The sequence below is a fragment of the Physeter macrocephalus genome, chromosome 18 (assembly GCF_002837175.3).
Source record: "Physeter macrocephalus isolate SW-GA chromosome 18, ASM283717v5, whole genome shotgun sequence".
Classification (NCBI taxonomy): domain Eukaryota; kingdom Metazoa; phylum Chordata; class Mammalia; order Artiodactyla; family Physeteridae; genus Physeter; species Physeter macrocephalus.
Window position 1 is genome coordinate 74,245,349 of NC_041231.1, and position 23,059 is coordinate 74,268,407.

The 23,059-nt window shown below is 49.9% G+C and overlaps 1 protein-coding gene across 4 annotated transcripts in view; it reads left to right on the forward strand.

Annotated features, from left to right (window-relative positions):
• Window positions 1–23,059, forward strand: part of DAAM2 (dishevelled associated activator of morphogenesis 2) — a 116,795-nt gene that overhangs the window by 18,766 nt on the left and 74,970 nt on the right. The window contains exon 1 of one of the 4 annotated variants that reach the window (XM_055080206.1): window positions 11,896–11,911. The exons of 2 other annotated variants lie outside the window; for them this stretch is intronic. The gene's annotated coding sequence lies outside the window, so the exon portion shown is untranslated. Of the gene's footprint in view, window positions 1–11,895; window positions 11,912–20,670; window positions 20,688–23,059 lie in introns of those variants that run through there. One more of the 4 variants, XM_055080205.1, reaches the window with a different exon arrangement.

Consider the following 23,059-nt stretch of genomic DNA (forward strand, 5'->3'; position numbering starts at 1 on the left):
CTGAGAGCACGGCCTCAGTACATGACATATATATGAATCTCTGTCTCAGGCTCTACTTCCAGGAAACTAGATCTAAGGTGTCCTGGGTCAAGCGGGGGGCGGGGGTGTGTGTGGTCTTCACCTCCTTCTAAGGGATTTGGTGTAAAACCCATCCCCTCGGTCCTGTTTGTGGCCACTTTGACTTAGCCTGGGTGCCCTGGGGACAGCTCTGCATTTCACCTTGGTGATGGCTGTGGGGGGACAGCATCTTTGCAAATCCTGTCAAATATGTTTGGGGAGAACTCAGTGCAGGACACTCAGCAAGCAGAGTCTAGCACTGTTATCTTCTCAAGGCAGATATTCTTAGAAACATTGATTTGCATTCTTAAGCCCACGAACTGTTTGAAAGGACTTGTCACGTGTGGTGGGTGGGTGTGTGTGCGCGCGCGCGCGCGCGATTTTCCATCTTGTGGCAATGGCAGTGGGGTATTTATAGCTGGATCTACAGGGCCATTCTCACATGGCTAAAGAAAATGAAAACCTCATGTGGATTTTGTTTTGTTCCCCCCGCCCACCCTGCCTTTGCCATTGCAGACTCTCCAGTTCTTAAACTCTTGTTGTTGTAACTAGAGCCGAGCGGAGCATCGCTGCAATGGTGAGGTTATGTAAATTTACTATTTCAGGCAGAAGCCCCGGTTCTGCCCCAGTTAGGCCACAGGGCCTAAGAGGGGACTTCTGGGGTGAGCTTGCGGGTGACCCTAAGTGGCAGCCCCACCCGTCACCACTCTCTAGAAAGTCTCCCCGGATTAACTCTGTGGAATGTGGATTCCCCAGGTCACCCCATGATCCCTCTGTGCATATGAGCTCCTTGGAAAGACGACTATTTTCTTTCCCCCTTGTTTTTCGGTATTCTTAAGCCTTTTATGTCTGTGTTTTGCCTTCTCAGTTAGACAGAAAACACCCCGGGGGCCTGGTCTGTTTGCCCAGGTTAGTCTGAGCTCTTGGCAGAGGCTGTGTGGGGAGCTTGGGGTGGGCGTGGCAAATGCTCAGGCCCCTGCTTTCTCCAGATGGATGAAGAACTCCTGGGGTTCTCTGGGCAGCAAGGTCAGGGTGTTGACCTGATCTTTACGGGGAGGCCAGAGTGCTTCCTGACCATTTCACCTGAGGAGGCCAAGGGACCCAGGACCCCTGTAGACCGTCTACCGTTTCTTTCTGGTGACCTGGAACCCACACATTAGCACTTTGGATTAAAGCAGCTGGAGCTGCAGAGGGTCTGCGCTGTGGCCTGGGGAGGGGTGCACGGCCCTAACCTGACAGAGCATTCGAAGCACCCGAGGGGCGTACGATGGAGGGTGCTTAGTAAGCTTAGCTGCCGTGACCCCGGGAGCTGAGTCTTCTCACTGCCTGGCCATCCTCAGGGCTGTCAGGCCTCCTGCAGCTGGCCCACTGCACGGACAGCTTTATAAACTCCCGCTCGTCAATCTCTCCATCATTTGAAGGCCTACTGCGTGCCAAGCACTGGGCTGAGCACTTCCTTGCACACTTCAACGCACCTCATTCTCATAACAGACTTGCAAAGTGGGTGTTATCCCATTTTACAGAAGAGAAAACTGAGGTTCTAAGAGTTTAGGCACCTTGCCTGAAGCCACATAGATAGGTAGAGGCACAGAGGGCCTGTCTCCAAGAATCACGCCCTCTGTACTGCACCCCTATATGTCGTAACCATCTCCTTTCTCCATGAGCTGAATAACCAACTGTGACTTCCGCCGTCCTGTAACTCTGTAGCATCAACAAGCATTATTCTGTATCCCCACCTCCCCACCCTGTCTTGGTAGGCTTCTAGTCGCAGAGTGGAAGGTGCCTTCTGATCTGGGGGTCAATGGGGAGCTTCTGGAGAGCCTGTGCCTTGAACCCTCGGGTCCTGCACCTCCATCCTGCTGCCCTCCTCTCTGCCATGCACACACCACACCCTCTTTTCCTGCGTCCCTCCTCTTTCCACTCCTGTTAGTTCTAGAGGGTTTCCAACCCTAGGGTAGAGCCAGCAATTCATTAGTCTTTGTCCTGTTTCCAAGAATCCCAGATATACAAGAATTCCTCATTGAAAAGTCAAGCATTCTTGGGGAAAGTGTGTGTCACCGAGAGAGAGAGAGAGATTCCTCACATTGGGAAATGAGATCCCAGGCCAGTCCAGGAAAATAACTGTGGATTTCAGAGCCAGATGGAAGTGGATTGGCTCTGCCTGACACCCCATCTCCCGGCTACCCACCCCTCAAAAACCACATCCTGGGAATTTGCCTTCCCAGTTCATCTGAGGGCATTCACCGGATGACATTTTCCTCCGGATACAGAAGGGAGGAAGAGGCGGATTGGGGTGTGTGCCTGTGTGTGTGTGTGTGTGTGTGTGTGTGTGTGTGTGTGTGTGTGTGTGTACACATAGATCTCCTCACCTGCAGGTCTCTTTCTGTGCAGTTCCTCTTGGTGTGAGCCACTCACCTCATGCAGAACATTCTAGTGAGTTTTGGTTGGGGGGAGTGGATCCCAGGATACAGAATGGCAGACAATGAGTTCAGCTGGTCATCTCCTCCTACTTTGGGGCAGCTCCGCGTACCAGAGTGTCTCAGATCAATGCAAGGAAAGGTGCTCAAGGACACTGAGAAAGGAACCTGTCACGGCTACAAATTCACGGGCTAGAAATAGAGGACAAGAGGCAGCGTGTGAACAGAGGGCAGAGCAGGTGCAGAGTGGGATATAATCAAGAAAAGCTTTGGATGGATATGAAGGTAAAATACACACACACACACACACACACACACACACACACACACACACAAAAACCTTTCCGTCCTTGATTATAAAAGAAATACAGGTTTATTATAGAAAATACAGAAAATACATAGAAGCAGAAAGACAAAAATAAAATTAGCCTGTAAACCCATCACTGGAGGACTGAAAGGGGCTTGGATCTTTCTGTGCCTCCACCCCTGCCCCCCAACTCCTGGCCACAAACATCCTTGGAGAACTTGCCCCCCTCCCCAGTCCAGTGAATATTTGGTCACTCACATTCCAGTCTCTCTGCACATTTTGAAAGCAAGGTTGAGTACATACTGTTTGAGCAGACGTTAGACAGTTTTGTGTATTGATTTTGTCCCCTCCCCTTAGTGTCACCAACTTTGTAAATGAGAGATTTTAAGCTAGATATGGAAAGAGGTCCTGAGGCATGGTTTGGTGGAGAGAAAGCTCAGAACTGGAGGAAGCACGCTTCAACACTGGAGGGTACCCACTGGGTTGGAAGAGCTTTTAAATGATGGAGGGAGTCCAGGATCTCAAGCTCAACCTCCCTACTCCTGCATGGGCTGTGAGCACCCAAAGCCTTTGACCGAGGCTTGGGTTCCCTGGCCACACATTTAGCTCTGATGCTATTACTGAAGCTTATTCTAGGGTGGGCACTGTAATGAGCCCGTCACATACACTTTGTTTTTACAACTCTGAGTTTTAGGTGGTTAGTTGTTCCACTTTACAGGTATGGAAACTAAATCTTAGAATAGTGAAGAACCTGCTGTTCTACAGCAGTAGAGCTATGATTTGAATTTGTTTATCTTTCTTCTAACCACTGCCCTGAACAGCTTCCTGTCCATGATAGAAGGTGTTTCCTGGTTAAACATTTCTTGCTTGGACTTTCTGGACGAACTCACCAAAGAACAAGGGGGCACCTTCCCAGTGGTTCCAGGGAGGGCAGGTAACCAGAATTATTGTGTTTTCCCTGGGGCTGGGCGGGGGCGGGGGGGACTCGAAAGCCTCAGCCCTGCCATCCGGAGTGGGCATAAAATCAGTAATCCCGGTGTCGCCACTAAGCACCACTAGGCTCTTCCTCCAGGAAGTCTTCCAGGTTGAAGTCCAGTTGACACTCGTCCCTCCCTTCCTCCATTCTCTTTGTTAGTAGCCTTCTCCAGTTTCCAGCTACTCAGTAGTTGATCTGGTGGCCAGTTGTCACCTGAGCAGCCCTGTCTTTGATATTGTGGCCAGTTGTCACCTGAGCAGCCCTATCTTTGAGGTTCGGAATAAATTAGCTGGATCCACCCCGCACAAACACAGGAAGCCTGGCATCCCTCCAAAAGAGCAGTGGTTCTCAAAGAATGGTTCTGGACCAGCAGAATCAGCATCCCCTGGAATTTGTTAGAAATGCAAGTCCTTGGGCGCCCCCCACCCCCCGATCCGCTACAGCAAAAGCAGCAGGTGCAGCCTAACTGTTTGTGTTTTATCAAGCCCAGCGGGTGATCCTGGTCACACCAAAGTCTGAGAACCACTAGTCTAGAGATCCCCAAGTAATAGTGATGGCTTCAATATTTCCTGTCACCTCCGGCTCTGAGTTCCTATTTCCATCCAACTAGTTAAGGTTATTAATTATTGCTGGTCATGAGCAGGGTGGCCATGAAGTTAAGAACACGGGCTCTGGAACTAGACCACTTGGATTTGAATTCTTGCTTTACCTCCACTCACTGTGGTCCCTGAGTGGGTGGCTTAAATTCCCTCTGCTTCAGACCCCTTATCCCTAATAAGGTTAACCATGACATTCCCCACAGGGCAGCTGGGAACCTTTGGTGTGTTTGCATGTCAAATGCTTGAATAGTGACACATAGTAGGCCTGCCATAAACGTTCGCTGTTATTACTGGTTTCATGTAAATGGGCTCTCTTTTGCACTGTATTAACCCAGTGGTGAAATTTAGTCCTTATACCCTGATGTACAGAACACACACACATACCGTTTATACAAGGGCTTTGTGAACCTGGTAAACTTTAAGGAGGTTTGAGGAAACCGGTGGTGTTTACATTACAACAATGCAAACAATTGAAATTGAAGATTGGGCAACCTTGTTCTGAGAGGTGGATTGCTTGGCCGGAAGTCCTATGGTTTGCGCTCCTTCCTCGCTCCCTTCTTGGTGCTCACCAGCAACTCAACCGACTCCCTGTTTATTGTGCTGAGTGGTTCAGCTACCTTTCCTCTGCAGCCCCACTCCTAAACTTTGCTCTTTGCCTCCCTTGTAAATCTAAGGACAACTTCTAAATAATGGACCCTCTTATCTGATTCTTATGCTGGTTTCCGCCCCGTCAGGGAGGAGAGAGCAGCCGAGAAATGTATTTCCCTTCCCACGTGAACTACACTGTCTCTCAGAGTGCTCTCGTGGCACGGTCAACTTTGGTTTATCTGTATATGTATGTGAAGATTGATATGGATTTGCTTATCTGTATCTTTTTTTTTTTTTTTTTTTTTTCCTGTTGGAGCATGTTGCTCTGTGAATCTTTTCCCTGCTGTTTGTTGTAAACCTTCACACCTGCACAACGAGGGATTTAGTCTCAACCGGGGTCTCTCAGTCTTGGTACTAGCCTGGATAATCCTTTTTTGGGGAGCGGTGGTGCTGTTCTGGGCATTATTGGATGTTTAGCAGCATCCATGGTGTTTACCGATTCGATGCCAGTAGCATTCCCTGGTCGTGACAGCCAAAAAAACTGTTCCCAGACATTGCTAGATGTCCTCAGATCCGCCCCCCAGTTGACAATGACTGGTCTAAGCTAAGTTCTTCTGTACTAGTTTAAATCCATTACATCTTAATCTGTTCCAGAGTTTACCTCTGTAGTGTATTTATGGTTAGGGAACTGGATTTATCCATTGAGAAGGATGCAGAGTTCCAGCAGCCTCTGGGTCACCAGTGATTCCCAAGGAGAATCATCAATGCTTTGTAACTGCACTTCCTCTAAGGCTCCACACTTAACCTACATGCGTTTAAGCCAAGGACATCCTGCTCCCTTCCCAGTACACCCACCTCTAATCTGCTTGACTCCCCCCCACCGCCACAGCAGGAAACCTCACAAGAACTAGGAATGGCCTTTGGGTTTCGGCTTATAAATACTCACGGTCTCATTTTTCTTACTGAGAAAAAATTTTTTAGCATGTTTAACATTCTTGTTGCCGTAGTGGAAACTTTTGTTCTTTGGAGAGTTTCCCATTCCAGGCCCAGGGTCAGATTCCTCAGCGGAGCTCTGAACATTTTCTAGGGAAGTTTCTTTTCACCAGTGAGATTGTACCTTTGATACATTTACATGACTGAGGTTGGATTCTGCGTTAAGACGTCCCAGGATCCTAAGGTAGACAACGAGGGAAACTGGAGGAAGAGCTGTATATCTGGGACTCAGTGGGAGGCTGTGATTAAAATCCTTTTATGGTTTCATTACTTTTGGGGTTTTTTTTTCTCCTTACACTCTAGCATCTCAAATCTAAGATGAGCAGACAGTGTTTCAGTCAGTATAAGTTAGATTAGGCTGTGGTAACACATAGTCCCTAAAGTTCAGTGACTTAAAACAACAGAGGTTTCTTTATTACTCATGCTGCCTGGTTTGTAGTAGGTCAACACAGGACCTGTACTCATTACAGTCACTCAGGAACCCAGGCTGGCAGAACAGGCACCTCCCTAAGTGTAGACGATTGCTGTGCCAGAGGGCTAAAGAGGGTCTGGTCCTGCCAATTAAATGCTCTAGACCACTAATGACACTTGTATTAGTCAGCGTTCTCCAGAGAGACAGAACCAATAGGATGTATATATCTCTATCCCTCCCTTCCTCCCTTCCTTTCTCCATCCCTCCCTATCTTTTATTTATTTTAAGGAATTGGCTCCCTTGATTGTGGGAGCTGGCAATTCCAAAATCTGCAGGGCAGCCCTGCAAGCTGGAGACTCCTGGAAGAGTCGATGCTGCAGCTCAAATCCAAAGGCAGTCCAGAGGCAGAATTCCCTCTTCCTCGGGGGACATCAGTCTTTTCTTTAAGGCCTTCACATGGTTAGATGAGGCCCACCCACATTCTGGAGGGTAATCTGCTTTACTCAGAGTCTACTGATTTAAATGTTTGTCTCATCTTAAAAAAAATATCTTCGCGCCAACATCTACTTTGACCAAATATCTGGGACCATGGCCTAACCAAGTTGACAGATGACATTAACCATCACAACACTCAGTTTCTACTCCCAGCTCATGGGCCAGAATTAGTCACGTGGCCCCACTCAGACACAAGTGTCCAGGAAGTATGATCTGTTGTGTGCCTGGAGGGAGGAGTGGGGACCAGTGATTTTTTTTTTTTTTTTTTTTTTGTGGTACACGGGCCTCTCACTGCTGTGGCCTCTGCAGGCTCAGTGGCCATGGCTCACGGGCCCAGGCGCTCCGTGGCATGTGGGATCTTCCCGGACCGGGGCGCGAACCCGGTTCCCCTGCATCGGCAGGCGGACGCGCAACCACTGCGCCACCAGGGAAGCCCCGACCAGTGATATTTGACGAAGCATCAGTAATGATCACAGCTGTGACTCCTGTTACCTGAGGATGAAAGAAAGCCTCAGTCTGTGTTGTCCCCATTCCGATGCGTTCTGCGAAGTCGATGTGGAAATGGTTTTTTTTTAATATTTTTAAATTTTATTGGAGTATAGTTGACTTACAATGTTGTGGTAGTTTCAGGTGTACAGCAAAGTGATTCTGTTATACATACACATATATTCATTCTTTTTCAGATTCTTTTCCCATATAGGTTATCACAGAATGTTGAATAGAGTTCCCTGTGCTATATAGTAGGTCCTTGTTGGTTATCTATTTTATATATAGTAGTGTGTATATGTTAACCCCAAACTCCTAATTTATCCCTCCCCGCCCCCACCCCAACCTTTCCCCTTTGGTAACCGTAAGTTTGTTTTTGAAATCTGTGTCTATTTCTGTTTTGTAAATAAGTTCATTTGTATCATTTTTTAAATTAAATTACACATATGAGTGACATCATATGGGATTTGTCCTTGTCTGACTTCCTTCACTTAGTATGATAATCTTTGTGTCCATCCATGTTGCTGCAAATGGCATTATTTCATTGTTTGTTTTATGGCTGAGTAATATTCCATTGTATATATGTACCACATCTTCTTTATCCATTCCTCTGTCGATGGACATTTAGGTTGCTTCCATGTCTTGGCAATTGTAAATAGTGTTGCAGTGAACATTGGGGTGTATGTATCTTTTTGAATTATGGTTTTCTCCAGATATATGCCCAGGAGTGGGATTGCTGGATCATATGCTAACTCTATTTTTAGTTTTTTAAGGGACTTCCATACTGTTCTCCATAGTGACCACAGCAATTTACATTCCCATCAACAGTGTAGGAGGGTTCCCTTTTCTCTACACCCTCTCCAGAATTTATTACTTGCAGACTTTTTTGATGATGGCCATTCTGACTGGTGTGACGTGATATCTCATTGTAGTTTTGATTTGCATTTTCTTTTCACGTGCTTTTGGCCATCTGTATGTCTTCTTTGGAAAAATATCTATTTAGATCTTCTGCCCATTTTTAAATTTTTTATTTATTTATTTATTTTTGATGTGGAAATGGTTTTAGACTTAGACCTATCTGCCCTCTTTGCTCATAGGAGAGGTTCTGGAGGGATTGGGTTACAGCACAGGCTGGCCTCTAGGGGACTTCATTTTAAGACTGTTACTCAATACCTTCCTCTGTTTTTTCTTTACTGGTTTCTTTATTACGTGTTTTCTGTGTGTGGTGTCGCATTCAAGAATCCTTGTATGCTGTGTACTTGAAGAATGCCCTGAAAAATAATTTAGCCTTTGTGGCTTTCTGTTAGTACAGAGTCTTCAGGTTGTGTCTTTCTTGCTTGGATCAGGAACGGCTCAGGTGTCAGCCCTCACTTTGCCACGGTATCACTCTGTGCTTCTGACAAGTCCCTCCCCAGTCTGGGCCCAGTTTTCCCAGCTGTCTAGGGGGGCATTGAGCAATGGGGTCTCTAAGTTTCCTTCTGGCTCTAATGTTCTGTGTGCCTTTGGTCCACACCCTCTGCTAAAGACCCCTACCGCCACCCCTACCCTGAGCCAGGGTTTGTGGACTGGCTGCCTGGTTGGGTACAGCGGGGGCTGCATGACAGTTTTCCTCCATGAAACTGGCAGGATCATTCTGGGTTCTCACTTGAAGCTGTGGCCTCATTGCCCTGGCCATGCTGTGTTCACGAGCCCAGAGAGAATCTGTTCTGCAGCCCAGCTGGGAAGCAACATCCCCCTGCCTGGAGTGGAGCAGGGGGTAGGGGGAGCCCAGGGCAAGGACGTGTTGGGCTGGAGCACTGGGAAGCATGCAGAGGGCAGGGCCAGGAGGTGGGAACCATCTGTGTTACCTGAAAGTGAGGTCTGGGAGCCAGGCCAGCCCTTCATGGCCATCCGGGCAAACCTAATGCCCAAGGGGCAGAGTTTCGAGGACCTCAACACTACTTGCTTCCACAGTATTCATATTTGACCCTTCCATTACCCACTCCAACCGGTTGTTTTTTAGCTTAAACGAGATAATGTTAGAGGAAGGACCTGGAAAACTATCCATGCTCTTCAAACGATAATAATTACTATTATCATGTGCTGCCTTATTCCATAGATATTTTGGGCTAGGGATGGAAAAGTGAACAAAGACACTAAATTAATTAGAATACAGAGTGATGCCAACTCTAAGCATGCTCTGGATGGGCGAAGCTTGCGGGCACTCAGGGAAGGGAGCAATCGGGTGTGCTCGTCAGGGTGGAAGCCTCCATAGGAACGGTGACCATTAAGCCGGGTCTTAGTGTCAAGGACTCTACAGGAAGAAGAAAAGGGCATCGTAGGCAGAAGGTACTGCGTGAGCAAATGTCAGAGTTCTGGCTAGGTTTGGGGAAACCTCTGGAAGCCTGGCCTGGCTGCTGGGTAGGGTGGGACAAAGTGAAGGGAAGCATCAGAGGGGGTTGGTGATCACGTTATGAAGGGTCTGGAATAACATATGAGGAGTCGGGTCTTAACTGAGTTTTTGGTGTTTTCTTTTGTTTGTTTATTTGGTTTTTTTTTTTTTTTTTTTAAATTACCAAGTATGGAAAAAGTTTTAATTTCAGTTTTGGCTGAAAAAAAGCTATTGCTTTAATTTTATTGAAAGTCTGCCTGTAGCTTGATAATGGGCAAAATGTAAATAGATTTCATCACAGTGTTGCTGGGCTGTCCTGTTCCAGGACATTTGGCTTCTCTCCTTCCTCTTAGAACTTCTGTGTAGAATAGAGCAGAGAGATCTTCCTGCTCTGGTTTTGGTCATTTTAAATATTCAGGTAGGAGATAGGAGGCAGAATATTTATTTTTTTCTCTTTATAAAAGGAAGAACTGCTTATTTTAGAAAGTGTAGAAAATATAATGGTAAAGATGAAAAAAAACAAAACAAACACAAGTAATTCTACCCTCCAGACAAGTTTGGTGCTACCATTTGGGTAATTCCTTCCAGTGAGCATTTAAGGGCAGACACCTTGTCTTGCATGTTGCCTTTTTCACAGCATGAACCTGGCCCTGGGAGGGGCTTCAATCAGCATTGTTGAGTGATACAGTGAGGTTCCTCTAGAACCCTCTAGGGAAAGCTTAGTGGTTGAGTAAAACCACATATGTTCAAATCCTAATGTTTTCATTCATAACCTGCAGGACCTTGGCCATTTCTTCTCTCTAGGCCTTAGTGTCCTCATCTGTAAAATGGGAACAACAAAAATAACAGTATCTACACACTCAAGTGTGAGGACAAAATAAGTTCTTTTGTGCAAAGCACATAGGAGAGGGCCTCGCACACAGTAAGTGATTCACATCTGTCACTGGTTTTTGTTCTGCCCTCTGGGTGAGTCCAGCCCTGAGGGAGGAGCTGCAGGTAGACAGCCTTCCCTATGAGAACAGTCTGTCTCATTGTCCTACACAGCAGGAGAGGGGTCAAGCTTGTTAATCCTCAGGATTAAACTTGTGAAAAAGCCAGGGTCCCGGTGCTTTTGTCCCTGGCTTTTCCCTGGAGGAGTCTGGCTCATCCCCACTGGCTCCTTCCTGTGTAGCTTTTTCCCCATGGGCTCCCCAGGCAGGCTGTCCCTTTCAGAAAGCAGCCACACTCTTCGCTGCTCCTCTGGGGCCCTGCCTCCCCTGCTCGGTGCCTCCCTGGGCTGCAGCTGGGACCCTCCAGCGGAGGGAGGCTGCTTTGAATCAAGTGCACACCCCCCAAGAATCCATGCCCAAGGAAGGACTTCCTGGACACAATGCCCACTGCGGCGCTGGACTCCCACCCCTCCGCCCTGGCTCTGGGACATACAAGGATCATTCTTAAGGACTGAGCTCAGGATCCCTAAAAAGAAAGTTGGAAAATAGCTGGATAAACTTGGGAAGTGAACGAAACCGTCATATCTTCCTGCTTGGATTGTGGATTGCAGTTTGGGGGTTGAGTCTGGTGATTCTTGCCGGATGGAATCTGATGGGCAAACGTGGGAAGGAGGGAGATGGGGGTGGGGTGGGGGGTGGTGGTGCTGGGATTCCCAGTGGGTAGTGAGCCTTGGACTTGGGGCTAGCCCCCTCCCCTCCTCCCGGTGGTTGCCACCCCTGAGGCAGGGAGCTGAAGATTGACATCTGGAAATATCTGGAGCCTGGCCCAAGGGGTGAAGATCAGGGAGGGGCAGATGTCAGATTTCTCTCATTTGGGGAAAACAAAGTGTGGCCAGTAAGGGCTGTTTGCAAAGATTCCCGAGGCCAAATGCAGTGAGTGACACTGTGATTTCTGTCTCAGCTGGGGATTCAGGGGTGAGGGGACAGACCAGGCCCCGGGCTTGTTCTCCAGGACCCTTGGACAGGGCAGCTGCCCGTGAGCAGCAGGCGGGGCTGTAGCGAGAGGAGGTAGGTCTGCCCCAGGCCGGGAAGAACGGAAGGCCTGTTGTTCTGAAGCCTGGGAACGCCGCCCTGGAGGGAGGCCCACGCTGCTGCCCCAGCTCAGAGTGAGAAGGAATGGGGGGAGGGCTCCCTGCAGCAGGCAGAACTGGACTGAGCTGGCACCTCTACCCTCTGCAGAGCAAGCGTCCCCCAGCCCTGTTTCCTGTGGCATGGGCACAGGTGAGCTCCCTGGCTTTGAATGCGCAGGTGCAGTTTGGAGGGCTGGGAGGTAGCCTCCCACGGAGAAGGCAGGATACAGAAGCAGCCTCAGCCCCTCGCTTACCCAGGCCCTGAGCCCCAGATCAGAGCTGCTGTCTGCCAAATTCTGCTCCAAGAGCTCTTTCCTATGCTCTGGTCGCGTGCCGGGCTCTGGCTGCGCGTTTACCGAGATTAAAAAAAAAAAAAAAAAAAAAAAAAAAAGCCATGATGGAATTGGGAGGGTGCGAAGATCTGGAAAGATCTTCTTGGATGTGAGATTAAAGCTGTCTTTGAAAAGTAACAGTAATTACCATTTATTCTGTACCTTCAATGTGCCAATCACTGTGCCAAGGGCTTTACGGGTACCGTCTCATTTAATTCTCGCAGTAATTCTTGGAGTCATGAATTATTGCGGAGATTTCATGGATGAAGAAACTGAGGCTCGGAGAGGTAAAGGACCTTGCCTGAGGACACAGAGCTGGCACATGGCGGAACCAGGACTTGAACTTCTTCATTCATTTAATCATTCATTCATGTGTTAGTAGGCCATTAGGCCCAGCTTTATTAAACTATGTGCCAGCCATTCTAATGGACACTGAGGACACGGCTGGGCATTAGACTGGGGAAGGCCTGGCCGGCCTAACTCCACCACCTGGTCCTCAGCCCTATGCAGAGTCTTTCAGATGATGAGCCCAGAGATCCTTGGGGAGAGTTGTGTTGAGAACTCAGCTTGAGAATGTTCTTTTCCTTAAGAAATGTTTCCTGTTGTTTTCACTTTAATAATAATCTGGAAATTGAATGCATTCATTGTGAATCATCTGAATGGCCATCATAGAACCTACTACTGGCCTGACATTTTAGTCCCCGAGTTTGCTTCTGAGCAAGTTGGCACCAAGTGTGGTTTCCTAAAATGATAGTGTTTAGCTTTTAATGCTTTGTTTCTTAAACCGGATTCTACATTGTATGCTTGGAAGGTCCAAATACCAAAGATTAAGAGAGGCTACACTGATTCTACTGCAGGGAGGGTGCGGTGTAGTAAGGGTCTCCCAGGAGCAGAGGGTTCAACATCCCCTTTCCTTGGGGCAGAGTGAACTGGACTCAGCCGGGGCGAAGCAGCGTCGGCTTCTGATCTTCCAGCCCCCTGGTCTCCAGGATCAGGGGGCACCCAGTCCAGAGACTCAGGGAGGAACATGCAAGTCAGGAAAGAGGAAAGTCCCCAAATTAGGGGCCAGCAGCCCCTCTTCCAACACTGCATCTCTGACCTCTAGCAAATGGATGTTCCTCTCAAAGCCTTTCCAGATGGGGCAACTTGTGCCGAGGCTGGGAAGGGAAAGTGCCGGGCCTCCCGGGAGCACTGTGTGATCTCCTCTCCAAGAGGGGTGTCCTCTGGCCACCCCAGAACTTCGGACCTCTCCGAGGGTCCAGCTGTTGGGTGACGAGGCTGTAGCAGGATCCCTGACCTAGGGAACTGTAGTTGTGACCCAGGCCTCACCACCCTGAGTATGAACAGGCACATCGTGCTGGTCTGGTGCCTCGGCCCTTGGATGGGGCTGGGCGGCTGGTGTGGATCAGATAACCCCCCAGTGCAGGCGGCCGGAGACAAGAGACCCAGGACCCAGACCTCCTTTTCTTCCTCGTCCATCTCCTTTTCCTCCTCCTCCTCCTCCTGCCGCTGAGGCTTCGGGTCTTGCCGTGTGGTCTTACCTCCTTCCGAGTAACGATCCCGTGAATCTTTACTCTCTGGTTACCGTCCCTCCCCTAGATCCTGGGCGATCGTCCTGGGAGATCATCCTGGGCTTCCTTTCTCCGGACCATCTTCTACATTAGGAGTCGCCAGGCTGTGAAGTCCCGAGGGCACAGAGTTTGGCTTTGGGGGCCGTAAGGTCTCCGTCACATTCACTGACTCAAGCACCAAAGCAGCCCGTGACAGCATGGAAATGGATGGGCGAGGCTGTGTTCCAGTGAAACCGTATTTACAAAAACTGGCGGACAGTGGGCCAGCTTTGGCAACCCTGACCCAGATGGAGTTAGCCTGTGCGGAACACATTTGCTAGTTCCCTGTGGCCGGCTGGACTCCTTAGCATGATGGGCGTACCCCCTTCTACGTCTCTGGGTGCATCTTCTTCACTGAGTCCTTCTTGCACTCCCGTGAGCCCCACTCTCTATCCATCCCACCCAGCCTGCCTTTCCTTGAACTTACTCTTCCCTTTCCTGCCTCTGAGCCCTTTTGCCTGTTCAGTCCCCGCCGCCCGCCCCCCAGCCCAGTCCTATCTGCTCGTAAGATTTTGACTCCTTGTTCAGGTCAGATGTTCCCTCTTTGTGTCCTGCCATGACCCTGAACCCCTGTACCCTCTCCAACACAGGGAGTTCTTCCTCTCCTCTGTGACTCTGTCACTTCGTTCTTGCCTTGGAAGTGACCCTTCATATGCTATACTTTGGTAGTTTGTCGTTCCTAACTATATCTCCTCAAGGGCAGGAATTGATAGGATAGGACCTGGCTATCTCGGCCACCTCCCCCATCCCTGGCTCCGTGCCTGCCAGGCAGTAGGCAGGCAGGAAGTAGTGTTGGCACAAAGGCTCATGACCTCTCCCTTTCCCCCTCTAGAGCCCCTGTCACAGCTGGTGACTTTTTGGGGTCTAGCTGAGCCATTTGGGGAAATCAAGATCTCATCACGTGTCAGGCCCTGAAGCATCCTGGTGCTAAATCCATCTCTGGCCCTTGTAACCTGAGCCTGCTTATTCCCTGCGCCCCGTGATTGGGTGGCCCTGTTTGTTTTGACATCCCGAGAGGGGCATGAGTGGGAAACCGAGAGATCCAGATTTCAAAGCAAGAATTTTCTCTTGTAGCCGCTGTAGGCCAGGCCCCTGCCAGCTCCAAGGCTCCTGTGTTAGCATTTTCAGTTAATTAAGAAAACAAGCCCCGAATCCCTGACCGCGATGGTTCTGCAGATTCAGGACAGAAGATGCGTGTCAACGTGTAGGAGAGGCCTCCAAGCTCCTGCAGGCTGGGTGAGCCAGAGAGGTGCCCCCCGTGCCTTCTCAGCAAGAGAAGATGCGGCCGAAATTGGATCCTGGGCAGCCGGCTCCAGGCAGGGCCCAGAGTGTGAATTTCTCCTCCCCCTGTCCCTCTCGGGGCGTTTTCTGAATGGATGGAGTCTGGAGCAAAGCCAGCTGGGTGAGAAGAGCAGAGGAGGATTCCAGAGCCTGGAATTTGCCACTCTTCTTCTCCAGAGCCAGGTTATTCCAACTGCCTGGCTAGTGGAGGACAGTGGTGAGAGGTAGCCTGGGGATGGCTTCAGCTGAGCCCACGGGAGCTGACCTGCCGAGGGGGAGCCCCAATCGGGGCTACCCCTCACCCATGCAGAGCCTTGGTGTGAATTTAAAAAGGGTATCCTTCCTTAAGGGAAATGTAGTTAAATATACTGCTGTAGGAGCAGCCCAATCCACCCTCTCCCTTGCCCACGCTCTCTCTGGGGTACCCAGGAGAAGACGTTGGTCCTCCACCAGCACCATTCCCTGACCCGGGTGTCATTCAGCTGGTGGGGATTGGAGCTGGGCCTCTGGGTGGTGCAGGAGCACAGGGGCACCAGGCATTGGTGGTGAGGGTCTGGCCTGCACCTTCTCTCCCAGGTGTGCCTTCCCTGCGGCCATGATGGATTCACACATGCCCGTGGAAGTGGGACTCTCTCGCAGGTCACAGACTGGACACGGCATACGGTGGTCCTGGCGCCCCTTGGGCAGAGTGCGGCAGGAGAGAGACCCAGTCCTCCTCTACCACTACTGAATGGTCCAGGGCAAATCGTTTGGCCTTTGTGAACCCGGTTTCTCATGGAAAATGGGGATGAGGTGCACATAGAATGTGTGTCCGGAAGGTGTAGGTGTGTTGGTAAATATTGGATAAGGCGTATGCATACTGGGCCTGGCTCAGTGAACCTGGCTTCCTTCCCCACTGGACGTCAGTCTTGGTCCATCCTGCCTGCTGGCCGGGTATCTGGCTCCTGGAAAAGATACTGGGGAGAAATAATCACGTCTAATAAAGATGTGATTAGTTTCTGCTCAGCTGGGGGAGGAGAGGTCTGGGGAGGAAGGGGTGTAGGGTCAGCTCTCGGTATCTGGTTTAACTGTCCAAATAACCAACAGTTGGTGACAGATAGTTTTTGACTTTTGAGAGCCTTCCCTTTATCCCTTGGGGAACCTCAGGGCTCCTTGCCTTCCCCGCCTCATTGCTTCATCATTCACAGGGCAAGGCCACATTCTGCAAGCAGGCGGGGTCATTTGGGGAAAACAAGTCTTGGAAAAGGTGAATATCCCTATGGTACTCTAAAGTGGGAGAGAAGTCATTAGAAGTTTTGGGGAGAGTTTCAAATCTTTGTTTCCTTCCTTCCTCTCTCCCTCCCTTCCTTCCTTCCTTTCTTTTTTCTTTCTCTCTCTCTCCTTTCCTTCCTTCCTTCCTCCCTCCCTCCCTTCCTTCCCTTCCAACACGATCCTTAAGTTGTGTAGCTGGTATGACCAATAGCTCTTCTTTCCCGGAAAACATATCCAAAATGCCACCTGATCCTCCGCAAACTCCCAAATCCCTGGACACCAGGTAGGTTTGCTTTCAGCTTCTGCTGCTGATTTTTCTCACTTCTCCTTAAAGCCATTTTGCATGCCAAAATCAAGGAAACTATACATGAAATGAGGTGTGGAATATGAGAAAAGGTGCTGATGGTAGATGAATAATGATAATTGCGTGTGAAGTCGCAGGTTTCTATGACATCCACTTGGCAGATAGAACCTTTTGGACTGACTGTTGGGAAGGTCATCTCTTTTTTAAAGGGTTTCTAAATATTCTCCAGGCTTCCAAGAGAAAATCTGAGGTGAAGACTGGGAGAAGTTGTGAATTTGTTTCTAGAGTATTAGGGAACATCATCCAAAGAGAGAGGCGGTATAGCTCGGGCCCTTGCAGGACTCACGATCTTTAGGGAAATAATTCACTGAGGAATCTTGGTGAAGGTTTTCGGAGTTTTTTGTTTGTTTGTTTGTTTGTTTTTTGCAGTACGCGGGCCTCTCACTGCCGTGGCCTCTCCCATTGCGGAGCACAGGCTCCGGACGCGCAGGCTCAGCGGCCATGGCTCACGGGCCCAGCCGCTCCGCGGCATGTGGGATCCTCCCAGACCGGGGCGCGAACCCGGTTCCCCTGCATCGGCAGGCGGACGCGCAACCACTGCGCCACCAGGGAAGCCCACCCGGAGTTTTTAAATTACATTTTTGTAGTTGTTGTTTCTGCTGAAGATAGCATATGTAGAACCGTTTAGAGGAAACCAAGAACTGAAGAACCAAACCAGGGTTTGTCTGCAACTGTTCTCTAGCAGGAAAGAAGAGTTCCTGCTGAGAATTTGAGGATGGGGTTCTAGACGTGGGCTGTCATGAGTTTGCTCTGGGTCCTGGCGTAAGTGGCCTTGCTTTTTCTCCTCTGTAGAGTGGTCTTGAAAAGTATCGTCACCTCCACTCTCAACACCCTGTGCTTCCCAGCAGCCTTGAGGGAGCCTCCCTGCAGGGTAGTCAGAGAAAGGAATTAAGTTCCTTACACACAGGAGGGGTTGGGGGGTGGGGAGGTGGAGCCATCCAGAAGCAGAACAGGTTAGTCTTTTCCAGGGTCGTATTTTTGCATCCAAGCTTGTGGAATGGCACTTGGTCACTCCAGAGAACAGTGGCCCTCGTGACTTGGCTCCCTGAGTAGGGGTCCACTGAGACACCCCTGTGCCTGGCGGGGTGTGGGGCTTGGGCCTGGGCTGCTGTTCAGGGCCTCTGTCTCTGTGTGCAGTATGCTTCCCCTCGACCTCCTTGGTCTGAGCATAGATTCTCTTAATGGACCAAAGGAGACTTTGGAAAATCCCAAAGCCAGTTTCAGAGTCCAAGGAGGGTGGGTCCCTCAGGACCAAGCCCTGGGCTACTTCTCAGGTCTGGCCACACCCAGCTCTGTACTGTACGCCCCACCTCTCACCGGCTGTATCTTAACTCTTGCCCTTCCCTCTGCCTGAAGGTTGGTACCTGGTGAAGTAATTAGCCATCCTTCAAGGCTCAGTTCAGAACAGCACCACTTCTGTAAAATCTCCTCCCGCAGTTTCAGGGAGGTGAAGTTCTCTTCCTCTCTGTCCCGGCAGACCTACCCCTGATGTGGCGCTTAGCATGATGCTTGAAAAACACTGTTCTGCCTGGCTGTCTCTAAACCATGAGCTTCCAGAAGACAAGAGTTCGGACAGGTTGACTGTGCTTTCCTAGTCCCCCTGACAGGGTCTAGCACATAGTAGGTCTTCATTAAATATTGGCCTACTTGACAAGCGAAGGGAACCTGTGCTCTTTGCAGTTTTCCGCTGAGAAGGAGGCAAGCAGGAGTGGCTGGTGTTTGGGCCATTTCCCCAGGGCCCAGCTTCACAGCGGTGTCTGAACAGAGTGCGCTAATCGGCACCTCCCCCACCCATCCCTTCCATGCCAGGGGCTGGGAGCGTGTGTGGATGGGCCTGCAGTGAGCCCAGGGCTGGAGTGGTTGCCAGCACCGTGCTGTCCTTCTGTAGAGACCAAGGTGCAACAGCTGTCTGCTCTTCCTCGCCTTGGTCCCCAGTGGCCTGTGATTCCAGCAGCACCTGGGGAGAACCCCACTGCTTGTGCCTGTGAAGGACGCCCGTGCTGGAGGCTGAAGAGATACCATGTCTGGCACCAGTTAGAGAGTTCTAGCGTGTTGAGCTTTTTATGCTTATCAAGAGCAACCTGGGCAATATCAACTTCCACGTATGCCAGGGGGATCAGAGGAGAGCAAGGGCTCCTGGGGGTCAGGAGTGAGCTTACCTTCGGGGAGTTTATGCACTGGTGTGGTCAGGCACGTTTGCCGTGTACCTCCCACGTGTGCCCGTCACTGTTCTAAGCTCTGAGGGTGCAGCCTGACCATGTTCCTGCCCTCGGTGGGGGGCTTACTTTCTAGTGAAAGTCCCTGAAGACTGAGAGGATGGGAGCTGAGGCCAGTTTCCCCCACAAGGTGATTCTGAGCTGGCCCCTTGGTGAGGGATATCGTTTCTCCATTCATCAACCCCTGCATTCTTCCCCAAGACGTTGCCTGCCAGAAACACCTCGGTGTCACCCTTCCAGATTCCTGGCCCTCCCTCCTTCCACAGGCCATGTTAGAGACCCCTCCCCTAGACTCCCACCTGCCCTGTGCCCCCCTCCCCAGCCAGCTTAACCGTGGTCCTCCCTTTCCTGACTCACCAAGAGCATCTTTGATGACCAGCTCTATGTTTTATTCACGGCCACCTCCCTGCTGTGTGCCATGCTTGGCACAGAGTGGGGCTTCCACATGCAACTGAGGAATGAATGAGCCATGGGGTAAACGCTGGGTTTCATTTATTCATCTTCCTCATGCATGCTAAGCTTGTGCGTCTCTGTTCTTCTCTTTCTGGGTCAGTCCTGGAGAGGGATGGACTCTTGGGGAAGTTGCTGGAAAGCTGGAGCATTGGGGGAAATGAAGACTTGGGAGGAATGGAGACACGGGAGAAGACTCCAGTTGGAGTCAGCTCTTCTGGGTGTCCTCTCTGTGACTTGGTGGCATGAGGCTCACCTGCCTTTGAACATACTCCCTCCCCCCGGGCTGGGAAGGTGGGTAGGGCTCAGAGCCAACAGAGCTGAGCTCTGAACACAGACCCTCCTTGTGCTGAGGCCTGTAGCTCCCTCCTCGTGGCTCGGGACGAGGCAATGCTGAGGGACAGACCTGTCCCTACAGGCCTCTGGTTCAGTCAGCCCAGCTGGGCCTGCAGGAGAGCAGGCCGCCTGGGAATGGCTGGGAAGGCCAGGCCTTGGGCCCACCTCCCCTGAGGCCAGGATGTGGCGTGGGACCCAGGCAGGCGGAGGTTCCCACCGCTCACTCCTGCACCCGAAACGCTCCAGGCTCAGGCAGTGTCTCCCAGCAGGAGGGGGTGGGGAGAGACTCCAGCTGCCCGGGTCAAGACTCCACGTCGGGACCAGGGCAGCTCCACAGGCACCCACCTCTGACATTTATCCTCCACCTGGACAGCTGCCAGTGGCCCTGCAGTCCAGCCTTGCCTTGCCACGGGGGCGGGGGGGCGGGGAAGAGATTTGGGGATTAACCATTGCAGGCCCTGCCTGAGTCAGGCCGAGACTGGTCCTTCCAGATCAGCCGTCATCCATCCACCATGTACCAAGGGCCGGAGTGGGCATATTCACAAATGTTTTCTCATTTCATCCTCACGTCAACCCCATTTTCCTAATGAGTAAACTGAGGCATGTGGAGTTACATAATCTGCCTAAGGTTATACAGTTAGTAAGAAAAGTTTCCTGTATTCATTCTTTATCACAGGGTCTGCTATGTGCTAGGCAGTAATTCTAGGCACTGTGGATACACAGTGAATGATGGACCAAAATGTCTCAGGGAGAGAGAATAAATAACGTATATAGCATCTCACGTGCTGATAGGTCTATGTGGAAAAAGGCGGGAGAAGGGAGCGGACGGTGCTGGAAGAGGGTTTTTGTTTTTGCTTTTGTTTTAAACCATTATTTGTGCTATTGGATATTCATCATTGACTGTATTCCATGCATTAAAATTTTTTTTTAATTTTTATTTTATATTGGAGTATAGTTGCTTTACAGTGTTGTAGTAGTTTCAGGTATACAGCAAAGTGATTCTGTTATACATATATCCATTCTTTTTCAGATTCTTTTCCCATATAGGCTATTACAGAATATTGAGTAGCGTTCCCTGTGCTATAAGGTAGGTCCTTGTTGATTATCTGTTTTATATGTAGTAGTGCGTGTATGTTAATCCCAAACTCATAATTTATCACTCCCCTGCCACCTTTCCCCTTTGGTCACAGTAACTGTGCCTGTAAGTCTGTTTCTGTTTTGTAAATAAGTTCATTGGTATCATTTTTTAAATTAGATTACACATACGAGTGCTATCATATGGGATTTGTCTTTGTCTGATTTCCTTCACTTAGTATGATAATCTCTGGGTCCATCCATTTTGCTGCAAATGGCATTATTTCATTGTTTTTTATGGCTGAGTAGTATTCCATTGTATATATGTACCACATCTTCTTTATCCATTCCTCTGTCGATGGACATTTAGGTTGCTTCCATGTCTTGGCTATTGAAAACAGCGCTGCAGTGAACATAGGGGTGCATGTATCTTTTGGAATTATGTTTTTCTCTGGTTATATGCCCAGGAGTGGAATTGCTGGGTCATGTGGTAGTTCTGTTTTTAGTTTTTTAAGAAGCCTCCATACTGTTCTCCATAGTGGCTGTACCAATTTACATTCCAACCAGCAATGTAGGAGGGTTCCCTTTTCTCCACATGGAAGAGGGGTTATTTTAAATAATCTCACTGAGAAGGTGAACAATCATTGCTCCTCAGACAGTGCTTGCTGGGAGCCAGGCACAGCCCTGATCACCGTATACAAGACCACTAACTCAACCCCTGCAATTACATTAGAAGGCAGATTACTAGCACATTTTCCGATGGGAAACGGAGGCACAGGAAGGTGAAGTAACTGGCCAAAGATAACACAGCAGATCAGTGGTGCTGGGGTCGGCACTCAGGCAGCCTAACTCCTGAGTTCTGGTTTGTACCCACTATGCTGTCCTGCTAAGCCTGCACAGACGGTAAGTGAGTGGGCAGGTGAACGGCCCCGCAGGACCCTATCCCGACAGGCCAGGCAGGTGTAAGGGGGCAAGTGGCCTGGTACCCCCTCCTCTGCGGCCCCCTTGGTGAGGAAAGGGCAGAGCAGTGGGCAGCTTCATTAGAGTTAAACCTGAGTGAGAAGGGAGGGCGTGACTATGTTTGCAGAGAACAGTAGGAGAGGGTGAAAACTCCAGGCGAGGGCCTGAGTCTCAGAGGCTGCAACTCTCCCCTCCCCACCCCGGTCCCTCCAGGCTCCCTCAGCTCTCCTAGGACTCAGATCTGAAACAACTAGGACTGTTTCTTGCTCTTGTCCGCATTTGCCCTGCCTCCATGTCAATCCAAGAAGACCCTATTTAGTTACGATGATGAGGAGGAGGCAGCTAATATTTATTGAAGGTTTCCTAAAATGGCTGGGGAACATGTATACGGTACAACTCACATGTGCAGGAAAAAGTAATTATTTGCCCTAATTGATAACTTACAATTAAAATCTTATCTTAGTAAATAAAGGTACTTTAGTCTCTTCTGATGTGAGACAGGGGCTCAGGGTCCAGTGAGGTCAGGATTCAGACCCCCTGTGAGGTGTCTTCCAGGGCCCTCCTCCTCTGCAGTCTGCTCGCTGGGGAGGCTCCAGTTTTCTCAAGGCTGCAGGGTCCCTGGTGACATCCACTGATGTGTTCTGTGTTCCCTCTGCGTCTTGGGCCCCGGTGCTGAAATCCACTGAAGGAGCCAGGTCTGGTCTTGTCCCGGGGACTTTGAAGGGTTACCTGGCACCTGTTGCTGAAGTTGTGACTTCTTCAGGCCCCGTGGCTCTCCCGGACTCCCGCCTGCCCCTGGAGGGCCCCAGTGTCCAGCTGTTGCCTGGATGTGAGGGCTTTGGTTGGGTGGGCCCAAGGACAGCCCCCGGCCCTTGCTAACCTGCCCTTGGCCGAGCCCTATTGTTCTGAGCCCATCTGAAGGCAGGGCTTCTCCAAGGGGCGTGGCATTTCCCCAGGTGTACAGCGCTGTCCTGGGATTCTCCAAGTCATTGGCTCCTTTCTAAAGATGTCCCTCCCCCCTGGTGTGGAAGGGAGTGAAATCCTGGCCGTTTAATTCCTTTCCCTCCTAGTCCTAGAAAGGTTTTCTATTCCTCATCCTGTCCAGAGAAAACAACATTAACTCTTAGTGACCCTTCCCTGCTCTGTTGACCTTTTTGTTTTGGGGGTTATAAGTCTTTGACCAGAGAAAATAAGGCTGTGTCTTAGCGCTGATATTGGAAGGGTACAGGAGAAAGGAAAGTAAAAAGAAAAAAAAAAAAAAAGATAAAGAAAAAAATACCTGGATTATTTCCCGAAGGCAAAATGTATTGGGAAATATTTTCAGTATTTTCCTTGTAAAGTACTCTGTATCAGACATGCAGTATTATTCCTGAATTGTCAGTTACGCCTCATGACTACACTATGGGGTATATCCTGTCATGACAG